The following is a 23024-nucleotide window of genomic DNA, read 5'->3' as shown; positions in this document are numbered from 1 at the left end:
CCCAAATCCACACCCTTTCTTTCTCTCTCCAGTTAGAATACAAACAGACTCAAAAGAGTAAGAATAAAACAGAAACAAACAGACAGTACAAATAAACAAAGAGAAAACAGAAAAGCCAAAGAAAAAGCACAAGAAACACAGATGCTGAGACATGCATATATTCACACATAGAAAAGCCATAAAAACCAAACCAGAAACCATAATATGATCTGGGAAGCAAAAGGAAAGAAAAAAAGAAAGAAAGAAAGGAAGAAAGAAAGAAAGCAAGCAAGCAAGCAAGCAAGCACAGATAAAGCATTGTGAGATAAAAACCCTCCAAAATGTATTTATTTCCTGAGATAGAGTCTCTCAATGAAGTCAGAGCACATCAGCTAAGCCAGCATGGTTGCGCAGTCAGCTCCAGGGGCCTTCCTGTCTCTGTATCCCCTGCACTCTGGTTAGAACAACCCACAGCTCTGCTGGCTTCTACATGGATGTTAGGGATTCAAACCCATGTCTTCATGCTTTCAAGACAAGCACCCTTAACAAACAGTACATCTCTCCAGCCCTCTACTTTGAATCAAGAATCTCTCATTCTTACCAGGAGTGTCCTAATGAATCAAGGCTATTGAATAGGACATCCAGAACACTTTGCAAGGTGTGAGTAATGTGTCCCTAGGAGAACTGTATAGTCTCCTCATGGCTGAATAGATGATAGAAAAGTGTGCCCTTTGGCTATTTCAAGGAGTACTTAAACCATCAGTCAGCTTTTGCACTAGTCTTATTTCATGCTTCCCCCAAAAGAAACTTGCCCACACAGGCTGTCTCCTAATGTCTACAGGCTCCTGGCCACTCCTACCTCATACAGGCAAGATATGAATATGTAATATCAGACTATAATTAGGTCATAGAACAGATGCTATTAATCATATCATTACCATGGGAAATGAGCTATGGCATACACCAGGAGCAAGGCTGAATCTACATTTGGATCTCCTGCTCTCATTAGAGAAGAGCTTGAAAAGGAAGATCTAGCAGAAGGCTGTAGTACCTGCCTTCTATTGTGAATGGGCTCTCTCTCTCTCGGGCCTAGACTTTATCTGGCACGGGAAGTCTTGCTTTCTTATGCCAAAGACAATTTAACAGCAGCAAGTAGAAAATAGCTTTGGTACGCAGTGCCCACTGCCATTTCTTATTACTGTCAGGATCTCTTAAATTGCCCAAGGGTGCTTTTTGGTTGTTGTTATAGGTTTAATTATGGCAATGCTATCCTATGGGAGAGAACTAATTAACCTTCTGTCAAGAAATCAACTCTGATATATTGCATGTGACATTAATGGCTTTGGGTAGTTCAAGGCAAGTTTTTAAAGGTACTTTTGGTTTTATTATCATAGTTGAAATCTTGAGAGGAAACTAGTGTTTTCTTTTCCTTTTTTTAAAAAAGCAAATATCATTATGTAACTTTTTGACATTGATATGGATATTGTACTGCTGCTAATGATTATAAGTGAAATGAAGATAAACAGAGGGCAATTCAGTAGTTTAAAAGAGAGTTTTTCACAGGCATCTTCACCACCCAAGAAGATGCTGAAGTAACGAAGAAAAGAGAAGAAAAGGAATGGAGAGGAAACTAGCAATTAGTAAGCCACCTGCTGGATACTTCTCTTTGCCAGCTTGCAAGGTAGGGCTTATTCTCTTGGTTGCATACACTTTTCTGATTCTAGGATACGAGTGTAGAATGGAGAGCCAGTGACCATGCAGAGATTCCACTATGTCAAAGCTCATGCACCTACAAGGATAAGCAACAGTTGAACAAATGGCTCATGTCTTACTAGGCATGAGTCTGTCTATCTTGCTACTTACCATGGACAACTGTCCACTTTGTGGGTCACTTATACCAAATCTATGTGACCTAGACTTTAGGTTAGTCCTCAGCTCTATTAACACTGTTTCCAATTCCACTTTTATATGTCATATCTTGTTCTGTGTAGGTCCTACCTTTTATTCATATATATTTGTGTCAATTGTCTTAACTCCTTTCTGGCAAAGAACAAATATGTCAATTAAGAAAGATTATTTTTCACAATGACCCTATAGTAACATGTAATCACTATTTTCATTTTTTTTTAATTGGAGAATTACCTTGCCTAGATCATGGCATCTAGTAACACTGAAGCCACAACCTGGGCTTGAGCCACATGTTGGTTTCATATAGAGCAGCTGTAGTGGTAGAGGGGTCTCTGCTTGGGAGGAAGAGTAGTCAAGTCTCTGAAGAAGAAGAAAATGAACCAAAAGGAATAATCTTGCAAATGTGATAAGAAAGAGCTAACTAAGACACAGAGACATATTAGAACACCAACTGCAAAGTCAAGTTTACTTACTTTTGAAGTTTAGGTCTGCTAATTATGACAGCTGTAAAGATGGTCTACATGTTTGATCGGGTGACCAGGTCTTCCTTCTTAACTGGACACTTGAGTCAGAATTACTTATTTTCAATTAAGCATTGTTACTAAATATTTACTTTAAGATCTTCCAACTATTAGATGTTGGCTATAATTTTAAAGCATAGTGGAATTTAACAAGAATACATTTTAAATTGTCTCTCAATGTTAAACAATACAGTAGACAAGTAAGTGCTCATAGTTGCTTTGTTGCTTTTAAAAATTATTTTATTTACATTCCAAATGTTGCCTCTTCTAGCCCCAACTTGCAGAGTTCTTCCTCCATCCCCCATCCTCTTTGCCTTTGAGAAGGTGCCCCATCCGGGCCTTTCCACTCCCTGGGGCATCAAGTGTCTATGGGATTAGGTACATCTCCCACAGAGGCTCGGCAAAACAGCCCACAGCTACATATGTGCCAGGGGTCTTGGACCAGTATGTGTATGCTCTTTGGTTGGTGCTTTAGTCTCTGAGAGTTCCCAGGGTTCCAGGATAGTTGACACTGTTGGTCTTCCTATGGAGTTGCTATTACCTTCAGTTCCTTCAATTCTTCCTGTAACTCTTCCATAGGGGTCCTTGACTTTAGTCCAATGCTTGCCTGTTTGTATCTGTCTCAGTCAGTTTTGTTTTGTTTTGTTTTGTTTTGTTCTGTTTTGTTTTGTTTTGTAGAGCTTCTCAGAGGACAGGCATGCTAGGCTCCTGTCTGTAAGCACAACACAGTAATAGTAATAGTGTCAGGGTTTGGTACTTGGCCTTGGGATGGATCTCAATTTGGTTGGCCATTCATCCAGTCTCTGCTCCATTTTTGTCTCTCCATTTCTTTTAGACAGGATCAATTTTGGATCAGAAATTTTGAAAGTGGGTTGGTGTCCCTATCCCTCTACTGGGGCCCTGTCTAACTTCTGGAGATGGTCTTTTCAGGTTCCATATCCCCACTGCTGGGCATTTTGGCTAAGGTCATTGACATTGAGTATTGGGAGTCTTACCCATCCCAGGTCTTTCCTCAGAAGATGGAAAGATCTCTCATGCTCATGGATTGGTAGTATTATCATAGGGGAAATGGACATCTTACCAAAAGCAATCTACAGATTTAGTATATTTCCCATCTAAATTCCAATGCAATTCTTCACAGACAGGGAAAGAGCAATTCTAAACTTCATATAGAAAACCAAAAAACAATTCTGAACAATAAAAGCTTCTGGAGGAATCACCATCCCTGACCTCAAGCTATATTACAGAGCAATAGTGACAAAAACTTCATGGTATTAGTACAGAAACAGACAGTCGAATACAATTAAAGACCCAGAAATAAACCTTCATACCTATGGACACTTGATCTTTGACAAAGAATCCAAGACCATACAGTGGAAAAAGGAAAGCATTATCAAGTAATGGTGTTGGTCTAACTGGTGATCCACATATAGAAGAATGCAAATTTATCCATATTTATCACCGTGCACAAATATCAAGGCCAAGTGGATCAAGGACCTTAATATAAAACCAGATACACTGAACTAATAAAAGATGAAGTGGGGAATATCCTTGAACTCCTTGGCACAGGGGAAATTTTCTGGGACAGAACACCACCAATGGCTCACAGGCTCTAAGATCAACAATTGATAAATGGGACCTCTTGAAACTGAAAAGCTTCTTTAAGGCAAAGGACACTGTCAATAGGACAAAACAGCTCTGTTGCTTTTTGACAACATCAGAATTCAGTAGTGTGAGAGTGAGCATGTGTGTGTGTGTGTGTTTGCATGCACACACGTGTGCTTGTGCGTGTTACTTTTCTCATTGCTGTGACCACGCAACAGACAAAAGCAGCTTATAACTGGAAGGGTTTATTTTGGCTTTGAGAGGGTACAGTGCATTAGAATGGGGAAGGCATAATGGATTGATGCCAGCATGAGCGTGTGGCTGGGGTCACTCACATCTCAGCTTACCAGGAAAAGAGGGATGTCAACATTCATCTGAATTTCCCCTTTTTTATTCGGGTATGGGCTTTAACTGCTAGGATAATGCTAGCCATATTCAAGATGGTTCTTCTCTCCTTAGTTATACCACCCTAGAAACTCCCTCAAGGGCACTGAGAGGTATGTCTCCTCAGTAATTCCAAAGTCAGATGAATCTATCTATCTATCTATCTATCTATCTATCTATCTATCTATCTATCTATCTATCATCTTTCCCCTGCCCCCTCAGTTAAATCTCACTAAAAATATTTTAAAGATAGCCAGCCACACTAGCACAATGTTTAGGTGATAAAACTGACAAAGCAGCAAGAATGTTATGAGAGTTATGTAGCTGGCAAAACCTCCAAACCTTGAGTGATTTGTGTGTGAGGCCAGATTTATTTTGGAGATATTTTTTTCACAAACATCTGTATCATAAATCAAATTGGAATGTGTTTGTTATTTTTTTCTGTGGAAAAATATAATACAGTCTACTTGCTGCTTAAGGTCATGTTTCCCCAGAATGGTGATCAAAACTAACCCCCTGACACAGTTGTCATGTTCATCCTGTCCTAGGAGTACCATAAAAAGTGTAGCTCATCTCACCTAAGAAAGTCAGAGAGTACTTTTTAAGGAGAAATAGCTTTGTAGTCCCTGAGGCTAGGCTGATCATATTTTTGTCAGTTTGATAAATATCTAAAATAATAAAGAAAAACCTATTCAGTCTCACAATCTGAGAGTTTTAATTTCATAACTACTTGGTCATATGTTTCTAGGTTCCTGACAAGACAGTGTATTGTCACAGAAGAAAACTATGTACCTCAAGGTTGCCAGGAAACAAGCCGAGTAGTGCTGTCCTAGAAAACTTTTGTCTTCTTTTAAGAGCGGTTCTATCTGGCTTCCAGACTACTAGACACTGTTATCCATACCTACTGGCTCTTTATTCATCCGTTGTTGCCCCATGTGCCATCTATCCTCATGGTCATTGTCAAAAGTGTATTTTATTACTCTCTAAGCCTTTCTGAAGCCAGTAAAGTTGACATTTCAGATTAACTATCTCAGGGGAGGGAGCAACCTCTCATAATAATGCATTTCCCTTTCTGAGAAGAAGTTGTATTGAAATGACTTGTTTAGACTTAGGTTCCCGATGGAGATACATTATTCTTATTAGAGTACCACTAATGGGTGGGACTTTCTCTGCTGCTTCCTCTATCTGAACAATGAGAAGAACAAGAAGGTGGGCCTAGATCTGTTTCCTGTTTCCTCTTGGTAACAGAGAGAGTCTTGTTCCCCATACAAATAGGAATCTTGAAGCTCCCAACACATTTAAGTTGGTGCTGGAAGGAAAAGATCATACTAATTCAGGCTTCACACTTGTCTTAAGGATGGTTGCCCAAGATTTTCTATCCAGGGTCTCTCTGAGGCGGGGTCGGCACAGAAGCACCAGAGTTTCTTGGACAGGGTTCCTTTGGGCCTTCATCCTCAGCCAGGAGTTGGAGCTGATCCCCAGTCCTCTGTGTACCTTTCTTGCCAGGGGAAGAGTTTGCCTCCTTAAAGTTATCTTCAACAAACTTATAGAAGAAAACTTCCCTAACCTAAAGAAAGAGAGGCCCATGAACATGCAAGATGCCTACAGAACTTCAAATTTACTGAACCAGAAAAGAAATTCCTCCTGACATATAATAATCAGAACAACAAATTCACTAAATAAAGATAGAATACTAAAAGCAGTAAGGGAAAGGGTCAAGTAACATAAAGACAGACCTATTAGAATTACACCAGACTTCTCATCAGAGACTATGAAAGCCAGAAGATCCTGGACAGATGTTATATAGATCCTAAGAGGACACAAATGCCAGCCCAGGCTACTATACCCAGCAAAACTCACAATTACCATAGATGGAGAAACCAAAGTATTCCATGAGAAAACCAAATTCACACAGTATCTTTCCATGAATCCAGCCCTTCAAAAGATAATAAGGGGAAAACTCCAACACAAGGAGAGAAACTCACCCTAGAAAAAGGAAGAAAGTAATCCTTCAAAAAAAATCTAAAAGAAGATAGCCACAAGAACAGAATTCCAACTTTAACAACAAAAATAACAGGAAGCAAAAATTACTTTTCCTTAATACCTCTTAATATCAATGGACTCAATTTCCCAATAAAAAGGCATAGACTAACAGACAGGCTACATAAACAGGACCCAACATTTTGCTGCATACAGGAAACCCACTGCAGAAACAAAGACAGACACTACCTCATAGTAAAAGGCTGGAAAACAATTTTCCAAGCAAATGGTCACAAGAAATAAGCTGGAGTAGCCATTCTAATATTGAATAAAATCGACTTTGAACCCAAAGTTACCCAAAAACACAAGGAGGGGCACTTCATACTCATCAAAGGTAAAATCTACCAAGATGAACTCTCAATTCTGAACAGCTATGCTTCAAATGCAAGGGCATCCACATTCATTAAAGGAACTTTAGTAAACCTCAAAGCACACATTGCACCTCAAACAATAATAGTGGGAGACGTCAACACCCAACTCTCATCAATGGAAACATTCTGGAAACAGAAACTAAACAGAGACACATTGAAACTTACAGAAGTTATGAAACAAATGGATTTAACAGATATCTATAGAACATTTTATACTAAAACAAAAGGATATACCTTCTTCTCAGCTCCTCATGGCACCTTCTCCAAAACTGACCATATAATTGGTCACAAAACAGTCCTCAACAGATACAAAATATTGAAATATCCCCATGCATCCTATCAGATCACCATGGACTAAGGCTGATCTTCAATAACAACATAAATAATAAAAAGCCAACATTCACATGGAAGCTGAACAACACTATACTTAATGATAACTTGGTCACAGAAGACATAAAGAAAGAAATTAAAGACTTTTTAGAATTTAATGAAAATGAAGCCACAACATAACCAAACGTATGGGACACAATGAAAACAGTTCTAGGAGAAAAACTCATAGCTCTGAGTATAGCCAAAAAGAAACTGGGGAGAGCATACACTAGCAGCTTGACAGCACACCTAAAAGCTCTAGAACAAGAAGAAGAAAATTCACCCAAGAGGAGTAGAAGGCAGGAAATAATCAAACTCCGGGCTGAAATAAACCAAGTAGAAACAAAAAGAACTATACAAATAATCAACCAAACTAGGAGCTGGTTCTTTGAGAAAATCAACAAGATAGATAAACCCTTAGCCAGACTAACTAGAGGGCACAGGGACAGTATCCTAATTAACAAAATCAGAAATGAAAAGCAGGACACAACAACAGAAACTGAGGAAATCCAAAACCTCATCAGATCCTTCTACAAAAGGCTATACTCAACAAAACTGGAAAACCTGGATGAGATGGACAAGTTTCTAGACAGATACCAGGTACCAAAGTTAAATCAGGATCAGATTAATGATCTAAACAGTCCTATATCTCCTAAAGAAATAGAAGCAGTCACTAATAGTCTCCCAACCAAAAAAAGCCCAGGACCAGATGGGTTTAGTGCAGAGTTCTATCAGACCTTCAAAGAAGACCTAATTCCAACTCTCCTCAAACTATTCCACAAAGTAGAAACAGAAGGTGCTCTACCCAACTCATTCTATGAAGCCACAATTATTCTGAGACCTAAACTACACAAAGATCCAACAAAGAAAGAGAACTTCAGACCAATTTCCCTTATGCATATCGATGCAAAAATACTTAATAAAATTCTTGCAAACCGAATCCAAGAACGCATCAAAATGATCATCCATCATTATCAAGTAAGCTTCATCTCAGGGATGCACAGATGTTTTAATATATGGAAATCCATCAATATGATCCACTATATAAACAAACCCAAAGACAAAAAACACACGATCATCTCATTAGATGGTTAGAAAGCATTTGATAAAATCCAACAGACCTTCCTGATAAAAGTCTTGGAAAGATCAGGAATTCAAGGCCCATACCTAAACATGATAAAAGCAATATACAGCAACCAGTAGCCAACATTAAACTAAATGGAGAGAAACTTGAAGCAATCCCACTAAAATCAGGGACTAGACAAGGCTGCCCACTTTCTCCTTACCTATTAAATATAGTACTTGAAGTCCTAGCCAGAGCAATTAGGCAACAAAAGGAGATCAAGGGGATACAAATTGGGAAGGAAGATGTCGAAATATCACTATTTGCAGATGATATGATAGTATATATAAGTGACTGTAAAAATTCCACCAGAGTACTCCTAAACTTGATAAATAACTTCAGTGCAGTAGCTGGATATGAAATTAACTCAAACAAATTAGTGGCCTTCCTCTACACAAAGGATAAACAGGATGAGAAAGAAATTAGGGAAACAACACCCTTCACAATAGTCACAAATGATATAAAATACCTTCATGTGACTCTAAGGAACTGAAAGATCTGTATGATAAGAACTTCAAGTCTTGAAGAAAGAAATTAAAGAAAATCTCAGAAGATGGAAAGATCTCCCATGCTCATGGATTGGCAGGATTAATATAGTAAAAATGGCTATCTTGCCGAAAGTAATCTACAGAGTCAATGCAATCCCCATCAAAATTCCAACTCAATTCTTCACATAGTTAGAAAGGGCAATTTGAAAATTCATTTGAAATAACAAAAAACCTAGGATAGCAAAAACCATTCTCAACAATAAAATATCCTCTGGTTGAATCCCTGACTCAAGCTGTGCTACAGAGCAATTGTGATAAAAACTGCATGGTATTGGTACAGTGACAGAGAGGTAGATCAAATGGAATAGAACTGAAGACCCAGAAATGAACACACATACATATGGTCACTTGATCTTTGACAAAGGGACTAAAACCATCCAGTGAGAAAAAGACAGCACTTTCAACAAGTGGTGCTGGCTCAACTGGTGGTTAGCATGTAGAAGAATGCAAATTGATCCATTTTTATCCCCTTGTACAAAGCTCAAGTCTAAGTGGATCAAGGAATTCCACATAAAAAAGAGAGACTGAAACTTACAGAGGAGAAAGTGGGGAAGAGTCTCAAAGATATGGGCACAGAGGAAAAATTCCTGAACAGAACGGCAGTTGCTTGTGCTGTAAGATCCAGAATTGACAAATGGAACCTCATAAAATTGCAAAGCTTCTATAAGGCAAAGGACACTGTCAATAAGACAAAATGCCAACCAACAAACAGATTGGGAAAAGATCTTTACCAATCCTAAATCCGATAGGGGACTAATATTATATATATATCAAGAAGTTGGACTCCAGAAATCCAAATAACCCTATTAAAGATCAGGAGCTAAACAGAGAGCTAAAAAAAGAATTGTCAACAGAGGAATACCGAATGGCTGAGAAGCACCTGAAAAAATGTTCAACATCCTTAATCATCAGGGAAATGCAAACCAAACCACCCTGAGATGCCATCTCACACCAGTCAGAATGGCTAAGATCAAAAATTCAGGTGACAGCAGATGCTGGCAAGGATGTGGAGAAAGAGGAATACTCCTCCATTGCTGGTGGGATTGCAAGCTGGTACAACCACTCTGGAAAGCAGTCTGGAGGTTCCTCAGAAAATTGGACATAGTACTACTGGAAGGTTCAGCAATACCACTCCTGGGCATCTACTCAGAGGATGTTCCAACTTGTAATAAGGACACATTCTCCACTTTGTTCATAGCAGCAAGAAGCTGGAAAGAACCCAGATGTCCCTCAACAGAGGAATAGATACCGAAAATGTGGTATATTTACACAAAGGAGTATTTACTCAGCTATTAAAAACAACGAATTTATGAAATTCTTAGGCAAATAGATGGATCTGGAGGATATCATTCTGAATGAGGTAACTCAATCACAAAAGAACACACATGATATACACTCACTGATAAGTGGATATTATCCCAGAAACTTAGAATACCCAAGATACAATTTGCAAAACACACGAAACTCAAGAAGAAGATAGACCAATGTCTGGATACTTTGATCCTTCTTAGAAGGGGGAGCAAAATACCCATGGAAGGAGTTATAGAGACAAAGTTCAGAGCTGAGACTGAAGGAAGGACTATCCAGAGACTACTCCACCCAGGGATCTATCCCATAAACTGCCACCAAACCCAGACACTATTCCTGATGGCAACAAGATTTTGCTGACAGGACCCTGATATAGCTGTTTCCTGTGAGGCTATGCCAGTACCTGGAAAATACAGAAATGGATGCTCACAGTCATCTATTGGATGGAACACAGGGTCCCCAATGAAGGAGGTAGAGAAAGTACCCAAGGAGCTGAAGGGGTCTACAGCCCTATAGGAGGAAAAATAATATTAAATAACCAGTAACCCCAGAGCTCCCTGGGACTAAACCACCAATCAAAGAAAACACATGGTAGGACTTGTGTCTCTAGCTGCATATGTGGCAGAGGATGGCCTAGTCAGCCATCAGTGGGAGGAGAGGCCCTTGATCTTGTGAAGATTCTATGCCCCAGTATAGGGGAATGCCAGGGCCAGGAAGTGGGTGCAGGTGGGTTGGTGAGCAGTAAGCGAGGGGAGGGCATAGGGGATTTTTGGAGAGGAAACTAGGAAAGGGGATAGCATTTGAAATGTAAATGAAGAAAATATCTAATTAAAAAAAAAAAAGGATTCTTGCCCAATTTACCAGAGAATTCTTCTTTGTGGGCAACATATACCTGGCAGAGCTATAATGGTGTCTTACTTCCTGTTTCCCTTTGTCTTATATGGTACGCATAGACCTTCTGGAACCCACGGATTGGAGGGAGGGATTATGATTGTTAACATGAGAGATGTGGGCAGTGTTTATTGTGTGTAGAATTTAAACTCTTCCACATTATTCTGGCCATCTTACCATCTTAGAACCTCATTTTAATTTCTTCATTTTTTAAGGTGTGTGAGTAGCAGTGACTCTTTTAAAAATTTTTTTTATATTTAAATTTTGATATTATAATTTAATTACAGTTCTCCCTTCTCTTTCTTCCCTCTGATTCCTCACACATACCCCTCCCCTCTCTCATTCAAATTCATGGCCATTTTTTGGGAATCGTTACTGCATGCATATATGATTACGTATGTACATATATATTCCTCAATATATGTTCAGTCCATGCAATGTTCACACACACACACACACATACACACACACACACGTATATTTTTCTCAGGATTGACCATTTGGTACTGGACAACCAACTGGTGTGCTTTTCACTGATGAAGACCATCTCTCCCATTCTCAGATTTTCTGGATTAAGTCTCCATGGGCTTTTCCCCAGCCAGATTGACATGTTCATTGATGTTAGTCTTGCTCAGATCACATGTGGGCAGTCATATTGGTAAGACTTTATGAGAGTAGCTTCTGCTATCACTAGGAGACACAATCTTACAGCAAGATCCTCTGGCTCTTACAGTCTTTTCCTGCTCCTCTTCCACAGTGTTCCCTGAGCACCAGGTGTAAAAAGTGTTTGGAAGATGTATCAATTGGCACTGGGCTCTACATCTTTGTATTTTGAGTGGTTGTGCTTTTCAGTAGTAGTCTTTGTCTCTTGCAAAGACAAGTTTCCTTGAGGAGTAGTGACAGTGACATTGATCTGTGGATATAAGGACAAATGTTTATAGATTATTGTTCAGGATTATGTGGTTTAGTAAACTAGTAGTTGTAGATTCTCTTCCAATAGCTATGTTTTCATGAGCACTAACTAGTTGGGGTAAAGACTCTTATGTAGCTATCAGCTTGACTCTTTCATGTTCAATGTGTTGTGTAGGCTGTGTAGTTATTCCCATGGGTCCCCTTTGGCCAACAACTCAGATGTAACCCAGTCCCCAGTACTGGAAGCTTCACTTGGTGGCACTCTGTTTCCTCTGTTATCGGGTGATTTCATTAGATCATTGTGATGGAGAGTTTTATGTTCATTTGATGCAAGCTAAAGTTATCTGAGAGGAGGGAACTTCAATGAGGAAAATGCCGTTATAATGCCCAGCTCTAGGACATTAACTTTATTAGTTATTGATAGAGGAGGGCCAAGCCCACTGTGGATGGTGTTATCCCTAGGCTACTAGTTCTGGGTTCTAAAAAATAGCCAGTTGAACAAGCCATGTTGAATAAGCCAGTAAGCAACGCTCCTCCATGGTCTCTGCCCTGTTTCAGTTCCTGTCCTTATTTCCTTGGATGATGAACAGTGATATGGAAGTGTAAGCTAAATAAACCCCTTCCTCCTCAACTTCTCTCTCTCTCTCTCTCTCTCTCTCTCTCTCTCTCTCTCTCTGTGTGTGTGTGTGTGTGTAGAATTTCTACTATATTAGGTTTCATACTACTCCTTAGTTTTATGTATCTCTCCCTTAAGCCCCCTCCAAATATCAAGATAAAACAAGTGCTAATGATATTTTGCTATGCTTATAGACCAGTGCCTTGTTCAGATAACATCAGCGCAGCTTCCTCTTGCAACATCTGGGAATAAATATATAAACCCAGGCCAGACATTAGAGAAAGGGGGGGCGGAGACAGAGAGAGAGAGAGAGAGAGAGAGAGAGAGAGAGAGAGAGAGAGAGAGAGAGAGAGAGAAAGAGAGAGAGGCAGAGAGAGACACACAAAGACAGAGACACACAGAGATAGAGACAGAGAGATACAGAGACATACGGGGCAGACAGACAGACAGACAGACAGACAGACACAAACACAGATAGAAAGATACAGAGACAGAGACAGACCTTGGAACACTCAGCCCTAAATGGGATGTCTCTGTTAAACCCCTCCCCTCAGAGCTCAGGAAGTTCCACAGAAGAAGAGGTGGAAAGAGCATAAGAGCCAGAGGGGATGGAGGACCCCCAAGGAAACAAAGCCCTCTGAAGTAGGATGCACACACCTGCACGGGGCTGCACCAGGTTTCCTTATACATTACGGCTTCCAGTTTAATCTTTGTAGGCAGTTCCTGGCTGTGTGAACAAGTGGGCCTCTGATCCATGTGTGTTTTCTTGGGTTCTTTCCCTTCTTCCCTTCTGCTGGTGTTTTGGTGTGTTTTGTCCAACTTTGATGCGATAGTTTTTGTTTCATCTTATTATATTTTATATATTGTTATGTTTTGTTGTTATTCCTTAGAAGCATATTGTTTTACTAAGGAGAAACAGAAAGGTAATGGGCTCACATGAGAGGTGAGGTGAGAGCAAACTCGGAAAGGTAGAGAAAGAGGAAATATATTCAGGATATATTATATGAGAAAAGAATCTATTTTCTTTTTTTTTCTTTTTCTGTTTGTTTTGTTTTGTTTTATTTTGAGACAGGGTTTCTCTGTGTAGCCCTGGCTGTCCTGGAACTCACTCTGTAGACCAGGTTGGCCTCGAACTAAGAAATCTGCCTGCCTCTGCCTCCCAAGTGCTAGGATTAAAGGCGTGCGCCACCACTGCCCGACAAGAATCTATTTTCAATTAAAAGGCAAATGAAAAAAGAGGAAATGATATACGTGAATACTATGCAATGCTTACTCACAAAGATGTAGAATAATAGAATCATGCTGCTTAACATATTCACTTCCTTAACCATTCGTCTCTTCTTTGTGATTAGAACTCTTACATTCATCTCTTCTTCGTTGAAGTATACAGCATGTTATGAAGAACTATATTCACCATAATGTACATTGAAGAGGCTCTATTCCTTCTCTCCCGCCAAGCTGAAGTATTACACCCTTCCAGCAAGGCTTCCTGTGACTGGAGGTGCTTCCCCACCTCCAGTCTTTGGTAACTACTTTTCTACTGGGTGCTTCTACTGAATTTGATTTGTTAAAACTATAGGTAAGTAAGTTTACTTAATATTTATTTTATAATGCCTGAGTCATTTCATTTAACACTATGTCCGCTGGCTTCATTAATGCTGTAAATGACAAATTTTGCTCCTTTCAAAGGGCTGCATGTTATTTCATTGTGCATATGCAAAATAGCTAGAAACCAATTTACCCCTTTACTCCTTTATCTATTGGAGGGTACTGCAATGGTTTCGTGTCTTGGTTGTTTTGAACAATGATGCCTAGGACATAGGGGTACAGATTACAGATGTCCCTTCTGCACACTGAGTCTGATTCCTTTGGCTTTTATTAGGACTGGAATTTGGTTTGTCTCCCACAGACTCATGTTTCTGGAAGCTTGGTTCTTTGTGTACCAGCGTGTAGGTGATGGAACCCTTTATAAAGTGAAGTCCCTGGGATGCTGTTTTTGGAAGGAGCAAATGGTAGTCTCATCTCATGGACTGATTTAGTTCTCACAATGGAAAGCCTGCTTCCTGGCTTTCCTCTCTCACCCACACCCCCACAAACTTCCATCATGAGGCCACCTGTCAACAGAACCTCAGGAAGTCTGAAGCATTGCAATCACCTGGTTTGCGGGCTTCCATCATCGCCAACCGGAAGCAGAATAAACCTCTTTCAACATGCGCACACTGGGCATTCTGTTGTGGTGATGGAGAGCTAAGACAAATAGATACCCAGAAGTGAAATGGCTGAGTTGTATGGTAATTTGGTTTTAATTATTTTGTGAGGAAACCCTGAACTGTTTCCCAAACTGTCTGCGCTCACTTACGACGCCACCCACGGTGCACAGGTGTTCCTGTTCCTCCACTTCCTTGCCAACTCTTGTTATCTCTCATCATTTTTATAATAACCAACCTAACATGTTGTGGGTGACAGCCCATCATGGCTGGGCAGTTGTATATCTTCCTTTGAGAAGTGTTTATTCAGGTGTTCTGCTCACTTTTAAATAGCTATGGTTATTTGTTTTCCTGTTGTTGAGTAGCTTGAGCTCCTTGTATATATTGAGTTCCTTGTTATAAGGATGACTGAGTAAGGTCCTATTCTCTGTAAGATGCTTTGGTGCTCTGTTAATTGTCTCCTTTGCTATGAAGAAAACTTTCAGTTTCATGAAATCTTGTGGGAGGGGGCTAGGAGGTGGTGGTATTGTGTGTGCATGTGTGTATGTGTGTGTGTGTGTGTGTGTGTGTGTGTGTGTAGCTTTCATTCCCCACACTTAGACAATCTTATTTAAATAACTCTCAGACAAATGTCATGGAGCTTTGTTTTTCTTTTCTTTTAGCCACTTCACAGGCTCAGATCTCATGTTCAGCTCTTTAAACTACTTGGAGTCATTCTTCCTTATGTGACCGAAAGACTTTCATTGTCTTATAAACTGAGGAGAGACTTAGAATCATATTCCAGAGGCTAAGGAGACACGAAGAGCAAACACATTGTGTACCCTGAAGTCAGTGCTGGGGCAGAAAAAGGACATTCGTGTAAAAACTGATATGTACACAGAATCTGGAGTTTATTGAGTAGCACTGTATATCGATGTTGGTTTGTTAACATTCACAATTACACTGTGGTAATATTAACAAGCTAAAAACGAGGCGAAGAGTATATGGAGATTCTACTTTTGCAACTTTTCTGTGAATCTAACACTTTTCTAAGTTAGAAACTTAGTAAAATTATCATATTCAATGTCTGTCTTCCAGCTCCATCTTGGTCCACATTCACCCGATAAAAGGAAGTTCTGCAGCTGTCGGGATCCAGAATGGTGGACTGAACTTTCTCAGGAGATCACTAAGAAACCAGATGTCATTGTCAAAATCAACCAGATTCCAGAGAGATAGGTAAGCCATGGCTCTTTGGAACATGAAGTTGTGTCTGTGTGAATTTCAAAGAAAATAAAGCTCAGAAGGGGAGAATGAGAACTTACTGAAGTATGCTTACAATTTTAAACTGACTAAGATAGAAAAAAATGGAATACATAAAACTCATGTGGCAAACTTAAGAATTTTCATATAGAATACAGAGGCAGTCATACTCTGGGGAAGTGTGTCTATATGACCTCCCCAGCAGACAAACCGTATGCATTCAACAATGGTGGCCCCAAATGAAAGGTTTTGTAAGTGTAGGTTATCACCTGAATCCACTCATGGGACATAGGAAGTTTGAATTAAACTCAACAGATGAGTTATTATTTACAGAAACTCCTGGCTTTTGATGGGAAAATAGCACAAGACCTAGGTCTTGCCATGTACCAGGTTTTATTTGTTAAAAGGTCCAGGGAAGAAAAGTATATAGGGCCTTATTACATAAACCTTTCTCCATTCCCTCACTAATATACCTTGCCCACACCCCGTCCTCCTTTCAGGACAGTGATCAAACTTGCTATGTACCTTGAACTTCTGATCTACTTGCCTCTATCGTTGCTGTTCTGGGACTATATGTACGGATATGTTTTGTAATGCCATTCCATGATGAACAGGAAGCGTGGTGCCTCGGCAGGTCCATGCTGAAGTACCAGTCACACAACAGGTCTAGAATAAAGTGAAGCTCATTCGGGGAATGGGAAGGCAGACAGGGAAGGACAGAAAGAGAGGAGAGAGAAAGAAGTGAAGAGGCCAGAGAGAGAGAAAGGCCAGAGGGGAGGAGAGGTGAGTGGAGGGGGGAAGAGAGGAGGAGAAGGAGGAGGAGGAGAGGAGAAGGGGCATTGGGAGGGGTGAGAGGGAGAGGGAGAGGGAAGGGGAGGAGGAGGGGGAGGGGCATTGGGAGGAGGAGGGGGAGAGCCATTGGGAGGAGGAGGAGGGGGAGGAGGAGGGGAGAGGGAGGGGGAGGGAGAGGGAGAGGGGGAGGGGGAGGGAGAGGAGAGGGAAGGGGAGAGGGAGAGAGGCCAAACAGTCATTTTATAGCAAGCTAGGTAAATGCTGGGTGGAGTCTAGAAGAAATGCTAATAACACATTCAATTTTACACAGTGTAGGGGCATTGAATTTAGGGCTTTTTGTGTGTACTCTACCAACTGAACTGATGACCAGCCATGATTTAGAGCTCTTAATCATGAAAAAAAAAATCCCCATGCTTTAAAGTGTTTTCTGTAGTTATTATTTCTTCCTAGGTAAAATAGTTGTATTCTAACTAATATAGTTATTATATCTATATTTATATCTATATCTATATAATTATAACTGTTATCTATATATCTATCTATAATTAATTTGGCCTACTATTTGGCTTGCTCAGCCTGCTTTTTTATACAATCCTGGACCACCTGCCCAGGGGTGGCACTACACACAAGGGGCTGGGCCTTCCCATAGCAAACACTAATCAAGAAAATGCTCTGTAGATTTGTCTATAGGCCAATGATGGAGGTAATTTCTAAGTTGAGATTCCTTCTTCTTGGATACGTCTAGGTTTGTGTCAAGTTGCAAAAAGCTAAGCGACACACATAGGACAGAGGTGTAGACTGACACTGACCATTGAAAAAATGAGGGTGGCCAGAACCAGAGCCCTGGGTTGATTTTTCTAGATCCCTTATTCAGTCTGGGAGAAATTTTAGCTTGGAAGCTCAACTTTCAGATGATGAGAAGATCTATTAGTAAGATGGGAGAAGAGAACATATTTTGTTGACTAGTTAGCTTGTTTGGTTTATGATTTAGGCATATGGTGTGTGGGTTTCCATTTGTAGTCCCTGACAGTGTTCAAATCAGGCCTGTTTTTCCACCTTACAAAGTAAACTGGCTATCATATATCTGTTCCCACTTAGAGCACTCTGGAATGCAACACCCTCGCTAAAGACAATAGCTACCACTGTCCTCTGGGGCCTTGGCACCTATCTGTTGTCACATCTTCAAGGCTGACGGGAAGGCTTTCCTCCTGTCTCTTAGAAGGCTTGTCTTTGTTTTGGACTACTGAGCATCATTTCATCCTTGAAACACCATTCTGACACTCCCATCTGTCTAGGCCTCTATCATCTGGGATTCTACTTTTTTTCTGGGAAGTCCTTAATGCTGTACATCTTTTCTGCACAAGTGCCGCAGAGCTATTCATAGCTGTGGTTTTCCACATGTGGCAGAATCCTTATTTCCTATAAGGATTCTGAGTGAAGTTCTGGTTTGTATGAGGCCCTAAGTTTATGGTGCCTCCTGAACTAGGTGGTTGAGTGACTGTGACCTTCAGTGGTCTCCTCAACACATGGCTAAAGGCTATAGTTAGAGGAGGCACTGATTGATAAGCACCTATATGTTAATTGCTTTATTCTATGTGAGTGCACATGTGTGTGTGTGTGCGTGTGCGTGTGCGTGTGAGTGTGCGTGTGCGTGTGTGTGTGTGCCAGCTATGTGTAGATACCTGTTGCAGCTCCAGGAAGGATTATGATTCTCTGGAATTAGAGGTTATTGTGATCCACCTAACTTTAGTGCTGGAAACTGAACTTGCGTCCCTTGGAAGAGCAATGAGTACTCTTAGCCACTGAACCATCTCTTTAGTCCCACAAAATACATTTAAATAAGATGTAAGACTGAAAGATAGATATGTTTGAGAATCAGTATAACTAGGGTCTGGGTATGATGACACACACGTTTAACCCCAACACGTGGCAGGCCAAAGTAGGAATATTGCTGCAATTCCCAGGCCAGCTGATCTATGTAAAAGTTCCCTGGAACTTTTTCCAGGACATGTAGAGCTAGCTACATAGCAATACCCTGTCTCAAGTCAATCAATCAATCAATCAATCAATCAATGAACCAATCAACTGGCACAGCAAGTTATTGAGCACTCCTTGTTGACTTATTAATCAGAGCATGCTTCTCTGCCAGACTTGAAGACTTTTTTTCTGTCCGTCATTTACAATCACTTATAGGACTCAACAGCTCTCATTTGGAGAAATGTGAAGCTCTAGGCTGTCAAGAACTGGCCAGGAGGAGCCAAAACTCTGTGGCTGTATCCTAATCAGAGAAACTCCTGGGCTCTGGAGGGCCATTTTTTTCTTTTCTAGTCATGTATGAGATCACAACTCACTTCATTCCTAATTTTTGGTTTGACACTGAGCCAGAATTTAGAGAAGGATGCTCAGGTTGATTGAAGTGCCTCCTCCTTCTTGCTTCTCCCAACAAAGGCTTTATTCATGCAGTAAACTACTAAAGATACATTGTTTTTTACTAATGTTTCCACAGAGTTGTGTCTATAAAGTCAACATACGTCTCTTCTTTTTTCTTCCACAACAGCATTATAGTGGTATAACTGATAAAAAGAAAAAGAGTCGCACATATTCAATGTGTGCAATTTCATGAGCTTGAAGATGTAAGCGCTTGCGTTGCTACCACCAAAATTAAGGCAATGAACCTATCAAACATCTCTTCTGGTAGAGACACACAAACAAGTATTCCTCTAAGAGACCTCTTAACCTGAGCTCTTCCTTCTTGATAGATTGTGAAGTTCCCACTGTCGTATCATTAATTATCGCTAATAGAGTGGGCCACAGTTATCCAGAACTCAGCGCTCTCCCATACAGAGATGTTAGACACTCTGCTGGCGTGCATTCAGTACGTTCCTCTCCTGTACTTACAAACCTTTGACAATGTAAGAGCTTTTCTAAAGGACACTGCAAAGGTTTCAATAGAACAGGCTGCTGCAAGGGCTCTGCTATTTGAATGCTTGACCCCCTGCTGTTCGCACATTTTTTTTTTTAGGGGGGAGGTTTAGAAGGTGTGGTTTTGAGGGAGGAAATATAATTCACTGGGGAAAGGCTTTGAGTGTTTACTGTCCTGCACCACTTCTTGTTTTCAATGCTTACTATTCAAGACGTGAGCTCTCAGCTCCCTCTTCTTGCTGTCATGCCTGTTGCTTGCTTCTATGCTGCCTGCCTTGGACTCTCATCTATCTGGAAGTAGAAGCCTAAATAAACCCTTCTTTCTGTAAATATCCTTGGTCACGGTGTTTTATCACAGGAACAGAAATAAAGGCTGTAACATATATCTAGGTTTTACATTTTTAAAAATTTACTTTGTTTTTAATTATGTGTTTGTGTGTGTGTCTGTGAGTGGGCTTGTGCACACAAGTATAATTGTCTACAAAGGAAAACAGTGAGTGTCAAATTTCCTGGAGCTGGAGACACAGGATTTTGCTGGTAATGGACCCCAGGTCCTCTGAAAAAGCAGGATGCATTCTTAACTACTTAGCCAACTCTCAAGTCAGATATTGGGATAAGAAATTCATTCTTTATAAATCTTTTGTCACATATATTTTTGATTTGATATGACTTAATTTTCAACTATATTTTCTCTTGTACTTTTTCTTGGTGGTTTGATTCATCCAGAAATATGTGTGAAGCATCTAGCATATTAGGCTTTCTGTAGGTGCTAAGGATTAACAGTGAGTGAACAGATAAAAAGTACTGTTGTAACAAAGGCTTCATTTTAATGAACCCCTGTAATAAAAAGCAATAACTCAAATGCACACTCTGTCCGAAGGTCTTCAGTGTTATGAAGAAAAATGAAGCAGTAAACAAGGCTAGGACAGGGGAGGCATGGTGCAGGTTCCATTTTACATAGGAAGGTTAGTGAAGGTCCAACAGCAAGGATGCTATCTGAGTAAACACTGATGAACATGAAGGGGCGAGGCACTTGCATCTGAGAGAAAGGCATGGGATGCAGCAAGTGCAAGAACCACTGGGAAACAGCCTGGTGGGGAAGCACCCACATATGCATCTGCAGCCGCAATCAGCAGCCTCGAGGAGGCTGGGACAGAATAGAGGACAGGAGAGCCTGAGGTGAGACCGGGATGCTAAGGGGAATACATATGCAGTCTCATGTAGCATTTTAAGCACGATTTCTGACTCTTGTTCCTCAGATGCCAGAAATAACTCTCACTAGTTCTGTAAAGCAAAATGCGCCCTAGGAGGGAAAAATCACTACACTAGAAAATCATTGCGTCAGGGAACACGTGGTAACTAAACGGTGGACCTTCTAGTCTGCAGCCATATATCTGGGAATCTGCTTTAAGCAAGCCTCCATTCCCATTCAGCACAATTCTTAACTACCTTCTACCTCAGGAGAGTTACTAGGCTTGAAGCCACATTCAATTTTCTTCATTTTTTTTCTCTCTCTAAACGTCTCATTTCTCTTTCCTTCCCCTTCTTTTATTACCTGTGAGCCAGAGAATGGTTGTATCTGTGGAAAACAATTACAAGAATTAAAGCATCCCTATGTGTCTTTTTTTTTTTCTCCAGGATTTAAAAAAAAGTAGAAGTCTAAACTGGAAAAACCACCATGAAGAAATAACGACATTTACCTTCAACAGTCTTTAAAATGGACATAGCTCAGAGTTGTATTATCATCCATTTGATTTAAACCCTACTGTAAGGACCAGCTACAAACCCATTTGGATTTCATTTAGTTTGCCCACAGTTAATTAGTGTTCTGGTAAGAGGATGATCTCCCACTTGTGGGATCTAGCTTGGGAACCACGGAAGGAATTATTTTATATGGATACACTCAAAGTTCCAAGAAATAGCTGTGTCACAAACCCTCTGAACATGACTTCTGAGCTGGTGACAGCATCTGCTGCCTGGGACTGGCTTACAGTATACGGCAAACGAAGGAGGCAGGCATGTGATCTCTGTGTAACAGAAGGGATTCTAACATGGCTTTTGAAACAATCTTGTTTCTAGCTCACGGGATAGCCAATTAACAGTGCTAGGAACGGTTCAAGGCAACGCCCGGCAGTGCCAGCGTGCTTTCGCTTACTGTTGTGAGGAGCGGTCATCCTCTGTCGATAAGAAGGGTGAGAAAATAGGACCCAGAAAAGCACAAAGTGCACATATGCACAGCCACATCTCCATCTTCATCATCTTGAGAACTAGTAATCATTGCCAGTGGGAAGAGAATGAAAAACAGGAGCCCAGTTGGGTCAGTCAATAGCTACCTACCCAGGATAAATTGCTAATCACAAGCCCAGCTAGCACGGGTTGATAAATAACAAGGTTACTTGACCCGAGGAAAGGACCTGTTTTCTCTCATGTTGGTAATTACATCAATTCAGAGGGAGACAAGTTGGCTTTCAGCGGCTTAGAGCCAGATGATGTTGTAAATCAATTACACGTTCTCAGATCCCTCTCACAGGGTTGCCGAGCCCGTGTATATCCAGCAGCTGATTCCAGTTTGTGTTTGCTGAGTTGATTGGTGATAGCCTCTGAGGCCAGTGTGTATTTGTCCAGAAGGCTTGGGCTCCAGCGCAGGCACAACTCTGTTTCTGGGCTTTATCTTGCATACCTGAGGATCTTGTTGAAATGCAAATCCTTATTCAATAGTGGTGTGTGTGTGTATGTATATGTGTGTGTATGTGTGTGGTGTGATGTGTCTGGTGTGTACATGTGCATGTTGAGTTTGTGTGTGTGTGTGTGTTTGTGTGGTATATAATGTGTGTGTCTGTATGTGTATGCAGGGGATGTGCGTCTGTCTATGTGTGGTGTGTATGAGTATGTGTGTAAGTGGTGTGCTGATGTGTGTATGTGTTTGTGTATGCGTGTATGTGTATGCTGTATGTGCGCATATGTGTATGTGTATTCGTGTTACCTGTGAGTGTGTGTGTCTGTGATGTGTGAGTGTGTATTCATGGTAACTGTGTGTGTGTGTGCATATGATATGTGAGTGTGTGTTTGTGTGTGCATGTGTTGAGATTCTGAGTTGTTAATAAGCTCCCAGGTGACACCAATGTCCCTGAACCATGTACCATGTTTGCTTAGAGGAATAATGGGAGAAAGAGGGCTCACAGGAGTCTGAGGTGATTGGGATTTGAAGGGAATAGAGATGGAGGAGTTCTGTGGATTTAGGATGATGGTCAACAGGACGTGTCTAATCTCCACCTTTCTACATAGAAAA

At 40.6% G+C, this 23024-nt stretch overlaps 1 long non-coding RNA gene across 3 annotated transcripts in view; it reads left to right on the top strand.

Moving 5' to 3' along the window:
- Gm29927 overlaps positions 1–22520 on the top strand; it is a 46615-nt gene extending 24095 nt beyond the window's left edge. Inside the window, exons 2-5 of one of the 3 annotated variants that reach the window (XR_873883.1) lie at positions 1543–1660; positions 13959–14154; positions 15860–15997; positions 21374–22520. This is a non-coding gene — a long non-coding RNA (predicted gene, 29927). Of the gene's footprint in view, positions 1–1542; positions 1661–13927; positions 14155–15859; positions 15998–21373 lie in introns of all 3 variants that reach the window. The other 2 variants (XR_382841.2, XR_873884.1) reach the window with 2 other exon arrangements.
- The last annotated feature ends 504 nt before the right edge of the window (positions 22521–23024 follow it).

This window comes from Mus musculus, chromosome 13 (genome assembly GCF_000001635.26).
Source record: "Mus musculus strain C57BL/6J chromosome 13, GRCm38.p6 C57BL/6J".
Taxonomy (NCBI): Eukaryota; Metazoa; Chordata; class Mammalia; order Rodentia; family Muridae; genus Mus; species Mus musculus.
The sequence above is the reverse complement of the archived record's forward strand: the minus strand, read 5'-3'. Positions and strand labels throughout refer to the sequence as shown.